Genomic DNA, 17,376 nt, shown 5'->3' on the forward strand with positions numbered 1-17,376 from the left:
TCTCGCTTTCTCTGATATCACTGATATGTGGATTCTGGATTCCACATATAAGTGATATCATACAATATTTGCCTTTTTTTTTTTTTTTTTTTTTTCTTTTTGCGGTATGCGGGCCTCTCACTGTTGTGGCCTCTCCCGTTGTGGAGCACAGGCTCCGGACGCGCAGGCCCAGCGGCCATGGCTCACGGGCCCAGCCGCTCCGCGGCATATGGGATCCTCCCAGACCGGGGCACGAACCCGTATCCCCTGCATCGGCAGGCGGACTCTTAACCACTGCGCCACCAGGGAGGCCCAATATTTGCCTTTCTTGATCTGATTTATTTCACTTATAATGCCATCAAGATTCATCCAGGTTGTCTCAAATGGCAGGAATTCCTTCTTTTCATGGCTGAATGATATTCTGTTATACATATATATATTTTTTACAGCCATCCATTGCTGAAGACTTAAATTGTTTATATATTTTGGATATTGTGAATAAACCTGCCATGAACATGGAAGTTCAGATATCTCTTTGAGATCCTTATTTCAATTTCTTTTGATGTGTACCCAGAAGTGGGTTTGCTGCATCATGTGGTAGTTCTATTTTTAAGATTTTGAGGAATCTCCATACTGTTTTCCATAGTGGCTGCACCAATTCACATTCCCCCTAACAGTGTACAAGTTTTCCCTTTTCTCAACATCCTTGTCAACACTTGTTATCTTTTATCTTTTTGATAATAGCAAAAGTAAAGGGTGTGATGTGATGTCTCACTGTGATTTTGATTTGGATTTTCCTGGTAATTCATAATGTTGAGCACCTTTTCATGTACTAATTGGTCATTTGCATGTCTTCTATGGAAAATGTTTATTCAGATCCTTTGTGCATTTTCGAATCTTTGTTGTTGTTGTTATGGAGTTGTAAGAGTTCTCTATATGCTTTGGATATGAATGCCTTATCACATATATGATTTTCAAATATTCTCCCCTTCTGTAGGTTTCTTTTTATTTTATTACTTTTTTCTTTTGCTCTGCAGTAGCTTTTTAGTTTGATGTAGTCTCACTTATTTTTGCTTTTGTTGCTTCTGCTTTTGGTGTCACATTCAGGAAATTGCTGCTGCCAAGATAAATGTCAAGGAGCTCTTTCCCTATGTTTCCTTCTAGAAGTTTTACAGTTTCATGTCTTATCTTTGAGTTTTTAGTCCATTTCAAGTTCATTTTTCTGAGCAGTGTAAGATAGAGGTCCAATTGCATTCTTCTGCATGTGGTTATGCAGTTTTCCCAACAGCATTAATTGAGTAGACTCTCCTTTCTCTATTGAGTTTCTTGGCTCCCTTGTCAAATATTAGTGGACTGTGTGTAGGGGATTATTTATGGGCTCTCAACTATGTTCCATTGTTCTATGTGTCTGTTTTTGTGGCAATACCATATTGTTTTGATTACTATAACTTTTAGTGTAATTTGAAATCAAGAAGGGTGAAGCCCTTGGCTTGTTATTTTTCTTTCTCAGGATTGCTTTGGCTATATAGGGTCTTTTATGGCTCCACAAAAATGATAGGATTGTTTTTTCTATTTCTGTTGAAAAATGCCATTGGAATTTTGATAGAGATTGCATTGAATCTATAGACAGCTTTGCATAATACAGATGTTTAAATAATATTAATTCTTCCAATACATGATAATGGGATATAGTCCCATTTGTTTGTGTCTTCTTTAATTACTTTCATCAAAGCCTTGTTTTCAGTGGACAGATATTTCACCTCCTTGGTTAAATTTATTCCTAAGTATTTTATTCTTTCAAATCCTTTTGTAAATTGGATTGGTTTCTTTGTTTCTTTTTCTTTTTCAAATGTTTAGTTATTAGTGGGCAGAAATGCAACTGTCTCATATATGTTTTGTATCCTGTAACTTAAATTTGTTTATTCTAAGAATTTTTTTGTAGAGTCTTAGGATTTTCTGTATATAAGGTCATATCATCTGCAAACAAGGGCAATTTTATTTCTTCCTTTCTGATTTGGATGCCTTTCATTTTTTGTCTTTCTGAATTGCTCTAGCTATGACTTCCAGTGCTATATTGAGTAGGACTGGTGAGAATGGGTCCCATTGTCTTTTTCCTGATCATGGAAGAAAAGTTTTCAACCTTTCACCACTGAGTATGACATTGGCTGTGAGTTTGTCATATATGGCCTTTGTTGTGTTGCAGTATGTTCCTTCCAGTCCCAATTTGTTGAGAGTTTTTACCATGAGAGGATGTTGTATTATGTCAAATGCCTTTTATGCATTTATTGAGATGATCATATAATTTTATCTTTCATTCTCTTAATGTGGCATATCATATTTATTGATTTCCATTCGTTGAACCAACCTTGCATCCCAGAGATAAATCCCACTTGATCATGGTGAATTATTATTTTAATGTGATGTTGAATTTGGTTTGCTAAAATTACTGAGAACTTTAGCATCTGTATTTATGGGGTTATTGGGTTATTGGTCTATAATTTTCTTGTAGTATCCTTACACTTTGGTTTTGGTAGCAGGATAATGCTGGCCCCATAAATTGAGTTTGCAGGTGTTTCCTTCTCTTCAGTCTTCTGGAAGAGTTTGAGAAGGATGGACATTCATTCTTCTTTAAATGTTTGATATTCACCTGTGAAACCACCTGGTCCTGGGCTTTTCTGTGTTGGAAGTTTTGTGAATCTCCTTATTTGTAATTAGTCTGTTCGGATTTTCTATTTCTTCGTGTTTCAGTCTTGGTAGTTTGTATGTATTTGAAGATTTTATCCATTTTTTCTAGATTTTCCGGTTTGTTGGTTTATAATTGTTGATAGTAGTCTCTCAGGATCCTTTGTACTCTATGGTACCAGTTGTAATATTTTCTCTTTAAATTCTCTTATTTATTTGAGCCTCCTCTTTTTTCTGACTTAGTCTAGCTAAAGTTTTGTCAAATCTCTTTCTTTTCAAAAAACCAGCTCTTCATTTTGTTTTATTATTTTCTGGTCTCTATTTCATTTATTTCTGCTCTGATGTTTGTTATTTCCTTCTTTCTGCTAACATTCGCCTTAGTTTTTATTCTACTTCCTTGTTAAGTAAAGTGAGATTTTTTGAGATCTTTATTTTTTCTTAATGTACCATTTGTTGTTGTAAGCTTTCTTTTTAGAACTGCTTTTGTAGCATCCCAGAGATTTTCATATGTTATATTTTTGTTTGTTTTAAGATATTTCTTGATTTCCTGTTTGATTTCTTCTTTGACCCACTGGTTGTGCAGGAGCATATTGTTTAATATCCACATATTTGTTAATTTTCCAGCTTCACTTCTGTTATTGATTTCTAGTTTTATACCTTTGTGGTCAGAAAATATAATTACTATGATGTCAGTCTTCTTAAATTTGCTAAGCCTTGTTTTGTGACCTAACACTACTCTATACTGGAGAATGTACCATGTGTGCTTGAGAAGAATGTGAATTCTGCTGCTGTTGGATGGAATATTCTAAATATGTTTGTCAGATCCCTTTGGTTTAATGTATGGTTCATGTCCAACATTTATTTGTTGATTTTCTGTCTGAATGAACTATCCATTGTTGAAAGTGGTGTGTTGAGTTCCCCTACTATTATTGTATTTTTATCTATTTCTCCCTTCATATCTGTTAGTATTTGCTTAATGTAGTTAGGTGCTCCATTGTTGAGTGCATATATATTTATGATTGTTATATCTTCTTGATGAATTGACCTCTTTATCATTACATAATGACCATCTTGGTCTCTTGTTTCTATTTTTGCCTGAAGTCTATTTTGTCTGATGTAAATATAGTTACCTTTGCTCTCTTTTGGCTTCCACTTGCATGGAATATATTTTACCATGTCTTACTTTTGACATTCTTTGTGTCCTTAAAACTCTACTGAGTCTCTTGTAGGCTGCATAATAGGGTCTTTTTTTTTTTTTCTATCCAGCCACCATATGCCTTTTGACTGGAGAATTCAGTTCATTAATGTTTAAAGAATTACCGATACTTAACAGTCAACTAATGCCATTTTATTTGTTGTTTTCTGGGTGTTTTGTAACTCTATTTTTCTTTTATTCTTTTCTTTTTACCTTCTTTTGTAAATTAATGATTTTCTATAGTGGTATACTTTGATTCCCTTCTGTTTATCTTTTCTGTATCTACTTTAAGTGTTTGCTTTGTGGTTACCAAGAGACTCACATAAAACATATGTAAGTCATGTTTACATACATATATATATGTGTATTTTATATATATATATATAGCACTGATAATTTATCTTTGATCACATTAAAAACTCTATCCTTTTATCCCCCTTTCATATTATCAATATCACCATTTACATTTTTTTAAATTGAGGTATAATTGAAATATATTATGTTAATATCAGTTGTGCAACATAGTGATTCAATACTTTTAAATATTGCAAAATGATCATAACAAGTGTTAACATCTGTCACCATGTATAATTACAAACAATTTTTCTTGTACTGAGAACTACATCTTTTCATATTGTGTACCCACTAAAAGTTATTGAAGCTATAGCTATTTTTAATACTTTCTTCCTCCAACTTTTATATTAGAATCAAGGAGTTGACACATCACCATATTACAGTATTAGAGCATACTGAATCGGACTATATGCTTGTTTTTACCAGTATGTTCCACATTTTCATGTTTTTTTTTTCTTTTCTTTTTTTTGCGGTACGCGGGCCTCTCACTGTTGTGGCCTCTCCCGTTGCAGAGCACAGGCTCCGAACGCGCAGGCTCAGCGGCCATGGCTCACGGGCCTAGCTGCTCCGCGGCATGTGGGATCTTCCCAGACCGGGGCACGAACCCATGTTCCCTGCATCGGCAGGCAGATTCTCAACCACTGCGCCACCAGGGAAGCCCTTTCATTTGTTTTAATGTTACTAATTAGCATCCCTTTACTTCAGCTTGTAGAACTCTTTTCAACATTTCCTGTAAGACAGGTTTAGTGGTGGTGAATTCCCTCTGTTTTTGTTTTTTAGGGAAAGTCTTTATTTCCCCTTCAATTCTGATGAACAACTTTTCTGGTTAAAACATTCTTGTTTGACAGTTTCTTTCTCTTAGCAGTTTGAATAGATCATCCCATTCTCTCCTGGCCTGCAAAGTCTCTACTGAGAAATTTAGATATCCTTATGGGAGTTTCCTTGTATGAGAAAAGTTTTTTCTGTTGCTGCTTTTATAATTATCTCATTGTCTTTGGTTTAGACAGTCTTATGATTATGTGCATTGCAAAAGATTACTTTGAGTTGAATTTTGAGGTGATCTATTAGCTTTATAAACTTGGTTATCCAAATCCCTCCCAGGCATGGGACATTATCATCCATTATTTCTTTAAAGAAGCATTCTATCCCTTCCTCACTCTCTTCTCCTTCTGGGACTACAATGATGTGTTCATCATTTCTTTGACGGTATCCCATAGGTCAGGTAGGTGTTCTTCATTCCTTTTCATTCTATTTTTTGTCTCCTCTAATTCAATAATTTTGTTTATTTTATTTTATGGAAGTATAGTTTATTTACAATATTATGTTAGTTTCAGGTGTACAATATAGTGATTTTATTTATTCACTCATTCATTCATTTATTTTTGGCTGTACCATGTGGCACATGTTATCTTAGTTCCCGACCAGTGATCAAACCCATGCCCCCTGCAGTGGAAGTGCAGAGACCTAGCCACTGGACTCTCTGGGAATTCCTGATTTTATATTTTTATAAATTATACTTGATATAAAGTTATTACAAAATATAGGCTACATTTCCTGTGGTGTATTTTATATTCAAATATTTTATTTATTTTTATACCTTGTAGTTTGTAACTGTTAATCCCCTTCCTATAACTTGCCACTCCTAAAAGCCTCTCTCAATTGGTAACTAGTTTGTATCTGTGATTCTGCTTCTTTTCTGTTACATTCATTTGCTTGTTTTATTTATTTTTTTGATTTCACATCTAAGTGAAAACATACAGTATTTTTCTTTCTCTATATGACTTTCACTAAGCATAACCCTCCAGGTCCATCCATATTGTTGCAAATGGCAAAATTTCATTAGTTTTTATGGCTGAGTAATATTTCATTGTATACCATATACCACATAATTTTTATCCATTCATTAGCTGATGGACACTTATGTTGTTTCCATATTTTGGCTATGTAGCAAATAAAGCTGCTATGAACATTAGGGTGCATGTATCTTTTCAAATTAGTGTTTTTATTTTTCTTTTGGATGAACACCCAGGAGTGGAATTTCTCAATCACATGGTAGTTCTATTTTTAATTGTTTGAGGAACCTCCATTCTGTTTTCCATAGTGACTGCACCAATTTACATTTGCACCAACAGTGTACGAGGGTTCCGCTTTCTCCACATCTGTGCCAACATTTGTTATTTGTAGGCTTTTTGATGATACACATTCTGAGAGGTGTGAAGTGATATCTCATTTTGGTTTTCATTTGCATTTTCCTGATAATTAGTGATGTTGAGCACCTTTCCATTTATCTGTTGGGCACCTGCATGTCTTCTTTGGAAAAATACCTATTCAGGTACTCTGCCCATTTTGATATCAGGTTGTTTGTTTGTTTGTTTGTTTGTTTGTTTATGTTGAGTTGTAAGTTCTTTATGTATTTTCAATATTAAACTCTTATCAGATGTATGTTTTGCAAATATCTTCTACCAGTCAGTAGGTGGCTTCTAATTTTCTTGATAGTTTGCTTTGCTGTGCAAAATTTTAAAAGTTTGATTAGGTCTCATTTGTTTATTTTTGCTTTTATTCCCCATACCTGAGGAGACAAATCCAATAAAAATATTGCTAAGACCAATGTATTGCCTGTGTATTTTTCCTAGGGGTTTAATGGTTTCAGGTTTTACATTTAGGTCTTTAATGCATTTTGAGTTAATTTTTGTAAATGGAGTGAGAAAACACTCTAATTTCGTTCTTAAAGATGTAGTTGTCTAGCTTTTCCCAGCACCACTTATTGAAGAGATTGTCATTTTCCCATTGTGTATTCTTGCCTTCTTTGCTGTAGATTAATTGACCATATGTGTGTGGGTTTATTTCTGGGCCGTCTATTTTGTTCCAGTAATTTATGTCTGTTTTTGTGCCAGTATCATGCTGTTTTGATTACTGTAGCTTTGTAGTATAGTCTGAAGTCAGAGAGAATGATGCCTCCAGGAAGCCTGCACAAGCCCCTTAGCCTGCCTCAACCAACAGAGGGCAGACAGCAGAAGAAAGAAGAACTACAACCCTTTAGCCTGCGGAATGGAAGCTGCAACACAGAAAGTTAGACAAGATGAAATGGCAGAGGAATATGTCCCAGATAAAGGAACAAGATAAAACCCCAGAAGAACAACTAAGTAAAATGGAGATAGGCAATTTACTGGAAAAAGAATTCAGAGTAATGATAATGAAGATGATCCAAGATCCTGGAAAAAGAATGGAAGCACAGTATGAGAAAATACAAGAAATCTTTAACGAAGACCTAGAAGAATGAAAGAACAAAAAGACAGAGATGAACAGTACAATAACTGAAATGAAAAATTCACTAGGAGGAAACAATAGCAGAGTAACTGAGGCAGAAGAACAGATAAATGACTTGGAAGAGAGAATGGTGTAAATCACTGCCACAGAACAGAATAAAGAAAGAAGAATGAAAAGAAATGAAGACAGTCTAAGAGACGTTTTGGATAACATTAAACGTACCAACATTCACATTAAAGGGGTCCCAGAAGGAGAAGAGAGAAAGGACCTGAGAAAATATTTGAAGAGATAATAGCTGAAAACTTCCCTAACATGGGAAAGGAAACAGTCACCCAAGTCCAGGAAGCACAGAGAGTCCAGGCAGGATATACCTAAGGAAGAACTTGCTGAGACAGATAGGAATCAAACTGACAAAAATTAAAGACAAAAAATATGAAAAGCAACAAATAACATACAAGTGGACTCACATAAGGTTATCAGCTGATTTCTCAGCAGAAACTCTGCAGGCCAGAAGGGAGTGGCACAATATATTTAAAGTGATGAAAGGGAAGAACCTACAATCAAGCATACTCTACCCAGCAAAGCCCTCATTCAGATTTGATGAAGAAATCAAAAGCTTTACAGACAAGTAAAAGGTAAGAGAATTCAGCACCACCAAACCAGCTTTGCAACAAATGCTAAAGGAACTTCTCTAAACAGAAAAGAAAGCGCCATTACTAAAAAAAAAAGAAAATTATGAATGGAAAAGCTCACCACTAAAGACAAACACAAAGTTAAGATAGGAAATAACCTACACATAAATACAATATCAAAACCTGCAATTGTGAGAAGAGGAGAGCACAAATGCAGGATGTTGGAAATGCATTTGAAATTAAAAGACCAGCAAGTTAAGACGATCTTGTTTATATATAGACTGCAATATCAAATCCTCATGGTAACCACAAACCAAAAATCTACAATAGATACACAAAAAATAAAAAGAAATCCAACACAACACTAAAGTTAGTCATCAAACCATAAGAGAAAAGAACAAAAGAGGAAGGGAAGAAAAAAGACCTACAAAAACAAATGCAAAACAATTAAGAAAATGGCAGTAGGAACACACATATTGATAATTACCTTAAATGTAAATGGATTAAATGCTCCAATTAAAAGACATAGACTGGCTGAATGGATACAAAAGCAAGACCTGTATATATGCTGTCTTCAAGGGACCCACTTCAGATCCAGAGACACAAACAGACTGAAAGTGAAGGGATGAAAAAAGTTACTCCATGAAAATGGAAATTGACAGTAACACAATAATAGTGTGGGACTTCAACACCCCACTTTCATCAATGGACAGATCATCCAGACAAAATATCAGTATGGAAACACAGGCCTTAGACCAGATAGACTTAACTGATATTTATAGAGAATTCCACCCAAAAGCACCAGGGTACACATTCTTTTCAAGTGCATATGCAACATTCTCCAGGATTGTCCACATGCTGGGCCACAAAGTGAGGCTCAGTAAATTTAAGAAAATTGAAATCATATCCAGCATATTTTCTGACCACAACACTATGAGACTAGAAATCAACTAGAAGAAAGAAAAACTGCAAAAGCACAAACATGTGGAGGCTAAACAATGTGCTATGAGACAGCCAATTGATTACTGTATAAATCAAAGAGGAAATTTAAAAAGTACCTAGAAACAGTTGAAAACAAAAGCATGATGATCCAAATCCTATGGGACATGACAGAAGAAATTCTAAGAGGGAAGTTTATAGCAATACAACCTTACCTCATGAAATGAGAAAAATCACAAGTAAACAACCTAACCTTACAACTAAAGCAACTAGAGAAAGAAGAAGAAACAAAAGCCAAAGTTAGTAGAAGGAAAGAATCATTAATATGAGGGCAGAAACAAATGAAAAAAATAGAAAAGATCAGTGAAACTAAAAGTTTCTTATTTGAAAAGATTGGCAAAATTGATAAACCTTTACCCAGACTCATCAAAAAAAAAAAAAAAAAAAAGGAAGGGGACTTAAGTCAATAAAATTAAAATGAAAAAGAAGTTACAATGGACACCACAGAAATACAAAGGATCATAAGAGACTACTACAGCAACTATATGCCAATAACTTGGACAACCTGGAAGAAATGGACAAATTCTTAGAAAAGTACAATTTCCCAAGACTGAAGTGGAAAGAAATAGAAAATATGAACAGGACAGTCAAAAAAAGTACTGCAATTGAAACTGAGATTAAAACACTCCCAACAAACAAAAGTCTAGGACCAGATGGTTTCACAGGTGAATTCTATTAAACATTTAGAGAGGAGTTAACACCTATCCATCTGAAACTATTCCAAAAAATTGCTGCAGAAAACACACTCTCAAACTCATTCGATGAGGCCACCATCACCCTGATACTAAGACCAGACAAAGATACCATAAAAAAAGAAAATTATAGGCCAATATCAGTGGTGAATATAGATACAAAAATCCTCAACAAAATACTAGCTATCCGAATCCAGCAATACATAAAAGGCTCCTACACCATGATCAAGTGGGGTTTATCCCAGGGATGCAAGGATTCTTCAACATACGTGAATCAATCCATGAGAATCATCACATTAACAAACTGAAGAATAAAAACCATGTAATCATCTCAATAGACGCAGAAAAAGCTTTTGACAAAATTCAACACCCATTTATGATAAAAACGCACCAGAAAGTGGGTATAGAAGGAACATACCTCAACATAATGTCGGCCATATATAACAAGGGCACAGCTAACAACATACTCAATGGTGAAAAGCTGAAAGCATTTCCTCTAAGATCAGGAACAAGACAAGGATGTCCACTCACCAGTTTTATTCAACATAGTTTCAGAAGTCCTAGCCACAGCAATCAGAAAAGCAAAAGAAATCCAAATTGGAAAAGAAAAAGCAAAACTGTCACTGTTTGCAGATGACATGATACTATACATGAAAAATCCAAAAGATGCTATGAGAAGACGACTAGAGCTCATCAATGAATTAGGTAAAGTTTCAGGATACAAAATTAATACAAAGATCAGAAAGAGAAATTAAGGAACAATCCCATCTACCACTGCATCAAAAAGAATAAAATAAAAAAGAACTGTACTTCAGAAACTATAAAATGCTGTTAAAAGTAATCGAAGATGACACAAACAGATGGAACAGTATATACCATGTTCTTGGAACAGAAGAATCAATATTGTCAAAACAACTATCCTACACAAGACAATCTACAGATTCAGTGTAATCCCTTTCAAATTACCAATGGCATTTTCCAAAGAACTAGAACAAGAAATCTTAATATTTGTATGGAGAAACAAAGGACCCTGAATAGCCAAAGCAATCTTGAGAAAGAAGAATGGAGCTGGAGGAATCCAGCTCCCTGACTTCACACTATACTACAAAGCTACAGTAATCGAAACAGTATGGTGCTGTCACAAAAACAGAAATATAGATCAATGGAACAGGATAGAAACTCAACAAATAAACCCAAACACCTATGGTCAATTAATCTATAACAAAGAATGCAAGACTATCAATGGAGGAAAGACAGTCACTTCAATAAATGATGTTGGGAAAACTGGACAGCTACACGTAAAAACTTGGAAGTAAAACATCCTTTAACACCATACACATAATAAACACAAAATGGATTAAAAACCTAAATGTAAGACCGGATACTATAAAACTTTTAGTGGAAAACATAGGCACAACATTCTTTGACATAAATCACAGCAATATCTTTTTTTGAGCTCTCTCTAGAGTAATGCAAATAAAACAAAAATAAACAACTGCAACCTAATTAAACTCATAAGCTTTTGCATAACAAAGAAAACCATACACAAAAAGACAACTCACAGAATGGGAGAAAATATTTGCAAACAATGCGACTGACAAGGAATTAAGTCCCAAAATTTACAAACAGCATGTGGCTCAATATCAAAAAAACAAACAAACACAATCAAAAAGTGGGAAGATGACCTAAATAGACATTTCTCCAAAGAAGACATACAAATTGCCAAGAGGTACATGAAAAGATGCTCAACATCGCTAATTATTAGAGGAATGCAAATCAAAACTACAGTGAGATATCACCTCACAGTCAGAATGGCCATCATCAAAAAATCTACAAACAGTAAATGATGGAGACAGTGTGGAGAAAAGGGAACCATCCTACACTGTTCGTGGGAGTGTAAATTGGTGCAGCCACTATGAAGAACAGTATGGATTTTCCTTAAGAAACTAAAAATGGAGCTACCATATGACCCAGCAGTCCCACTCCTTGGTATATATCCAGAGAAAAACATGGTTCAAAAGGGCATGTGCACCCCAGTGTTCATTGCAGCGCTGTTTTTTGCTTTCCATTACTGATATTTTACTGTTTATTTTAAAGCAACAGATTTCTCTATATTAATCTTGTATCCTGCAACTTTACTGAATTCATTTGTTAGTCTGTATGTTTTTTTGGTGGGACTTTGGGATATTCTATATATAGTATCGTATCATCCGCAAATAGTGACTGATTTAAATCTTCCCTTCAAATTTCGGTGCAGTTTTTTTTTTTTATCTGATTGCTGTGGCTAGTATTTCTGACACTACATTAAATAGAAATGGTCAGAGTAGGCATTCTTATCTTGCTCCTGATCTTAGAGAACAAGCTTTCAGCTTGTCATTATGAGTATGCTGTTAGCTGTGGGTTTGCCATAAATGGCCTTTATTATGTTGAGATGCATTCCCTCTGTACCAATTTTATTGAGAGTTTTTATTACGCGTGGATGTTGAATTTTGTCAAACACTTTTTATGCATTTATTGAGACAATTAGGTGATATTTATCTGTTTTGTTAATACGGTGTATCACATTGATTGATTTGTGGATATTGAACCATTCTGCATCCCTAGGATAAATCCAACTTGATTATGTTGCATGATCTTTTCTATGTATTGTTGAATTTTGTTTGCTAATATTTTGTTGAGGATTTTTGCATCTCAGTTCATCAGAGATATTGGCCTGTAATTTTCTTTTTTTGTAGTGTTTTTGTTTGGGTATCAGAGAAATGCTTGCCTCATAGAACGAGATTGAGTGTTTTCCCTCAAGTTCAATTGTTTTAATAGTTTGAGAAAGATAAGCATTATCTTTTCTTTAAATGTTTGGTTGAATTCCCATGTTTAGCTGTCTGGTCCTGGACTTTTGTTTGTTGGATTTTTCTGATTACTGATTCAATTTCCATACCAGTAATCCATGTCTGTTCAGTTTATCTATTTCTTCCTGATTCAGTCTTGGAAGATTGTATGTTTCTAGGATTTAATCACTTTCTTCTATGTTGCCCAATTTGTTTATATATAATGGTATTGTTATATGATTGTTTGTATTTCTGTGATATCATTGTAACTTCTGCTGTTCACTTCTAATTTTGTTTATTTGAGTCCTCTCTCATTTCTTCTTAATGAGCCTGGCTAAAGGCTTATCTGTTTTGTTTATTTTCTCAAAAAACCATCTCTTGATTTTCTTGATGTTTTCTATAGTTTTTTGGGACCCTGTTTTATTTATTTCCACTCTGATTATCATAATTTCCTTCCTTGTGCTGACTTTGGGCTTTGTTTTTATTTCTTTTTCTAATTCCCTTAAATGGTAGGTTAAGTTGTTTATTTGAGATTTTTCTAGTTTCATGAGGTAAGTCTGTATTGTTATAAAATTCTCTCTTAGAACGGCTTTTGTTGTGTTCTTTAGATTTTGGAAAGTTGTGTTCTAATTTTCATTTGTCTCAAGGTAATTTCTGATTTCCTTTTTGATTTCTTCATTGACCTGTTAGTTTTTAGTAGCATGTTGTTTAGTGTTCACATCTCTGTGTTTTTTCTGTAATTTATTTCTAGTTTCATACCGTTTTGTTCAGAAAAGATACTTGATATAATTTCAACTTGTTAAATTTGCTAAGTTGTTTTCTGGGCTAGCATGTGATCCATCCTAGAGACTAGAAATGTGCACTTGGAAAGAATGTATATTCTGCTGATTTTCTGTGGAATGTCCTGTAGATATCTATCAAATCCACCTTGTCTAATGTGTCATTTAAGGCCATTGTTTCCTTATTTGGTTTTCTGTCTGGATGACCTATCCATTGATCTAAGTGGGGTGTTAAAGTTCCTTACTATGATTGCATTCCTGTCACTTGTTCCCTTTATGTTTTTTAATATTTGCTTTATATATTTGGGTACCTTTATAGTAGGTGCATATATGTTTATAAATGTTACATTCTTTTCTCTGTGGACCCCTTTATCATTTTATAATGACCTTCTTTGTCTTTTATCATGGACTTTATTCTAAAGTCTCCTTTGTCTGGTATGAATATTGCTACTCTGACTTTTTTTGAAATTTCCATTTCATAAAATGTCTTTTTCCATCCCCTCATTTTCACTCTATGTTTGTCTTTAGGTCTGAAATGAGTCTCTAGTAGGAAGCATATAAATGGGTCTTTTTTAAAAAACCAGTCTGCTACTCTGTGTCTTTTGATTGGAGCATTTAGTCCCTTGACAGTTAAAAGCGATTATTGATAGGTATGTACTTGTTGACATTTTCTTGCTTTTCTAGTTGTTTTTGTAGTTCTCTATTCTAACACATTCTAAAAGATCTACATTTTTTACTCCCTTCCCTAAGGTTTTGTGTTTTTTGATGTCATATATTACATCTTCATGTTTATCCCTACGTGTTTATTTTGGTTCAAGTTGGTTTTACACTTTTTGTCTTTTAACCTTTGTACTAGCTAATTTATGTGGTTGATCCACTGCCTTTACTATATGTGTCTTTACCAGGGAGATTTTTCCCTTCCTATATTTTCTTATTTTTTGTGTGATTTTTATTTTTCAGTTAAAGAAGACTCTTCAACCTTTCTTGTAAGGTCAGTTTAGTAGTGATGAATTCGTTTCCTTTATGCTTATCTTGGAAACTCTTAACTCTTTTTCAATTCTGAATGATAACCTTTCTGGGTAGAGTATACTAGGTTGTAGGTTTTTTCTTTCAGCACTTTAAATATTATCATGCCACTTCCTTCCTTCTGCCCTTCAAAATTTCTGGAGAAAATCAGCTTGTAGCCTTTAAGGGGTTCCCTTGTATGTGACTTTGTTTTTCTCCTATTGTCTTTAAAATTCTCTTTATATTTAACTCTTGCCATTTTAATTGTGATGTATCTTGATGTGCATCTCTTTGAGTTCATCTTGTTTAGGAGTCTGTGGATTCCTGTACCTTAATGTCTGTTTCCTTCTTCACGATTGGGAAGTTTTCAGCCATAATTTCATCAGTCATATTTTCTACCTCTCTCTCTCTCTCTTCTCCTTGTGAATACCCTACAATGCAAATGTTAATATACTTGATTGTCTCAGTTTTTTAAAAATTGTTTTTGCTTTTCTGATTGGGTGTATTCCACTATCCTGTCTTCCAGGTTATTTCAGTGTTCTTCTGTATCATCTAATCTGCTGTTATGTCCTTCTGGTGTATTTTTTATTTCACTCTTGTATTCTTCAGCTCTGACTGGTTCTTTTTAAAAAATATTTTCTAGTTCTTCGCTGAAGTGCTCATTGTGTTTGTCTATTCTTTCTCAAGTTCAGTTAGCATTCTTATTACTATTGCTTTGAACTCTTTATCAGGTAAATTATTTGTCACCATTTCATTAGGATTTTTCAGGGGCTTTATCTTTTTTTTTAACATATTCCCATTTCTCATTTTGTTTAACTTTTTTTGTTTGTCTCTATGAAATTAGGTGAAACAGTTACCTATCCCAGTCTTGAAGGCATGTCCTTGTCTGGGATTGTCACTGTACAAGTCCACGTGTGCCCAGTGGCTTTAGTGGGACAGCTGGAACTAAAGTGAGCATGGGCCACATCTTCCCCACTGAGCCAGGTGGGAGCTGGGAATTCTAGGCTCAGTGGTAGTTTCCACCCTATTGAGGGTATGGCTGAGGCCTAAGGAGCTGGAGCAGGAGCCCTGAGGGAGTTGGGTTTCTCTCAGTTGTAATGGCAGCCTCCACCTTGGTTGCGAACAAGGGCTTGTGGGTGCACTTCTGAGCCGGTTCCAGTTTTTCTCCAATGTTTGCATCTTGGTTAGTGGCTTGGTCTGTGCCAGAGGGGCTGGAGCCACACTACTGTGCTCGGATCCATTCTTTCCCAAATGTGTTTTCAATATGCTGCTTCTGTGCTGGAAATGGGAGTAAGCCAGTCTGTGTATCACTCTTTAAGAGTAAAGTCTCCCAACAGCTATACCCCAATAAAAAAAAAAAAATAGAAAGAGTTGAGTCTCATTTTCTTACAGCTCTCTGGAAGTCCCACCGCTTTTCAAACCAAGTAAGGGGGCTTTTCTCCCACGTGTCACACCCCAGGGCTGGGATGCTTGATATGTGACTCAAACCCATTGTTACCCAGGGAGGATCCCTGAGGCTGTGATTTCCCCCTCCTTTTCTGGGTCACCTAGTAGTGGTCTGGGACCCTACTAGCTCACTTCTCTTCCCCTCCTGCTAGACTTCATGTGGTTCTTTCTTTACAGCCTTGGTTGTAGAAGAGTCATTCTTCTAGTCTTCAGGTCACTGTCAGTGAGAGTAACACTATAAGTAGTTGTAGTTTTGATATGTTCATGAGGGAGGTGAGCTCAGGGACCTCCTACTCTGCCATTTTGATCCACATTCCTGGGTCATTTTAATTGATCTGTCTCCTAGGTCATTTATTCTCTCTTTACTTGTTCAAGTCTGCTAGTGAAGCTCTATTGAATTCTTCAGTTAGTCATTGTATTTATTCATCTCCAAAATTTGTTTTTTTTAATGTTTTCTACCTCTTTACTGAACCTCTTAATTCATCCTTACATTATTTTCTCTGTATCATTAAATTGTTTACCTGTTTTCTGAGTATCTTTAGAACAATTATTTTGAATTACTTGTCAGACATTTCCTGGACTTCTACTTCTTTGGGGCCATTTTCTGGAGGTTTATTGTGTTCTTTTGGTTGTGTCATATTTTTCATGATCCCCGTAGACCTGCATAGGTGTCTGCACATTTGAAGAAAGGGTCACCATAAATTTTGCATCATCTTAATGCTGGCCCTGTATAGAATCTGGGGGTGTAGGGAAGTTTAAATTAAATTTAATCAAATCAGTATTTTGACTGCAGCAAATCAATCAGAAGCTAAGTACTTACTGGTGAGTTAAGGAGCTGGTGTTTTCAAAAGAGAATTGCTAATTATGGTGGATTCTTCTCACAAATCTGTTTTGGCCTGTTTTGTAGCATACTGTATATGTACCGATTGTGTCTTTCAGGAGAGAGAGTGAAGTTTATTGATCATGTTCTCCAACTATAAAAATCTGTGAAATTGCTAAGGAGAATTCCCTTGTCAATTAAAAGTAGTGACAACAAAAGATCTCAGTTCTTATTACATGTGATTAAAATGAGCAGCACTACCCACCTCTAAATCATCAAGTCAAAGTGATGGGGCAACTTTAAATATCTTTTAATTTTTCATGATCTTAAAATTATATATAAGTATTTTAAATGGCCAAAGTAGATGAACATTCACATCCTTCCTAATTTTAAAATTCAATAGTTCTTGTTTAGTGATTGTTAGGATACTAGGGAACACAGCTGAGGACTCTAGTATGGAATAGGAAGAGTTAAATCAAATGCTCTTTGGGCTTCTTATCAGTATTGCATCATAAATCCCATCTCTTTCCTCTTTTTTTTTTTTTTGTAGTAAAAGCAGACTTTATTTTCACATTTGGTAGGTAACTAAGACAGAACATAAACAGTTTAGAGGAATAGAGAGGCAATGACTGCTTATTTCTCTAATAGTGTATAGACATTTGAGTAATGCTGCTCTTTGTGTAATTAATCTTGATCTATCC

At 34.9% G+C, this 17,376-nt stretch overlaps 1 protein-coding gene across 10 annotated transcripts in view; it reads left to right on the top strand.

The window, feature by feature from the left end:
• LOC132481245 (disintegrin and metalloproteinase domain-containing protein 5-like) overlaps window positions 1–17,376 on the top strand; it is a 127,701-nt gene that overhangs the window by 73,810 nt on the left and 36,515 nt on the right. The window lies entirely within an intron of this gene.

The sequence above is a fragment of the Mesoplodon densirostris genome, chromosome 20 (genome assembly GCF_025265405.1).
Source record: "Mesoplodon densirostris isolate mMesDen1 chromosome 20, mMesDen1 primary haplotype, whole genome shotgun sequence".
In the NCBI taxonomy this organism is placed as follows: Eukaryota; Metazoa; Chordata; class Mammalia; order Artiodactyla; family Ziphiidae; genus Mesoplodon; species Mesoplodon densirostris.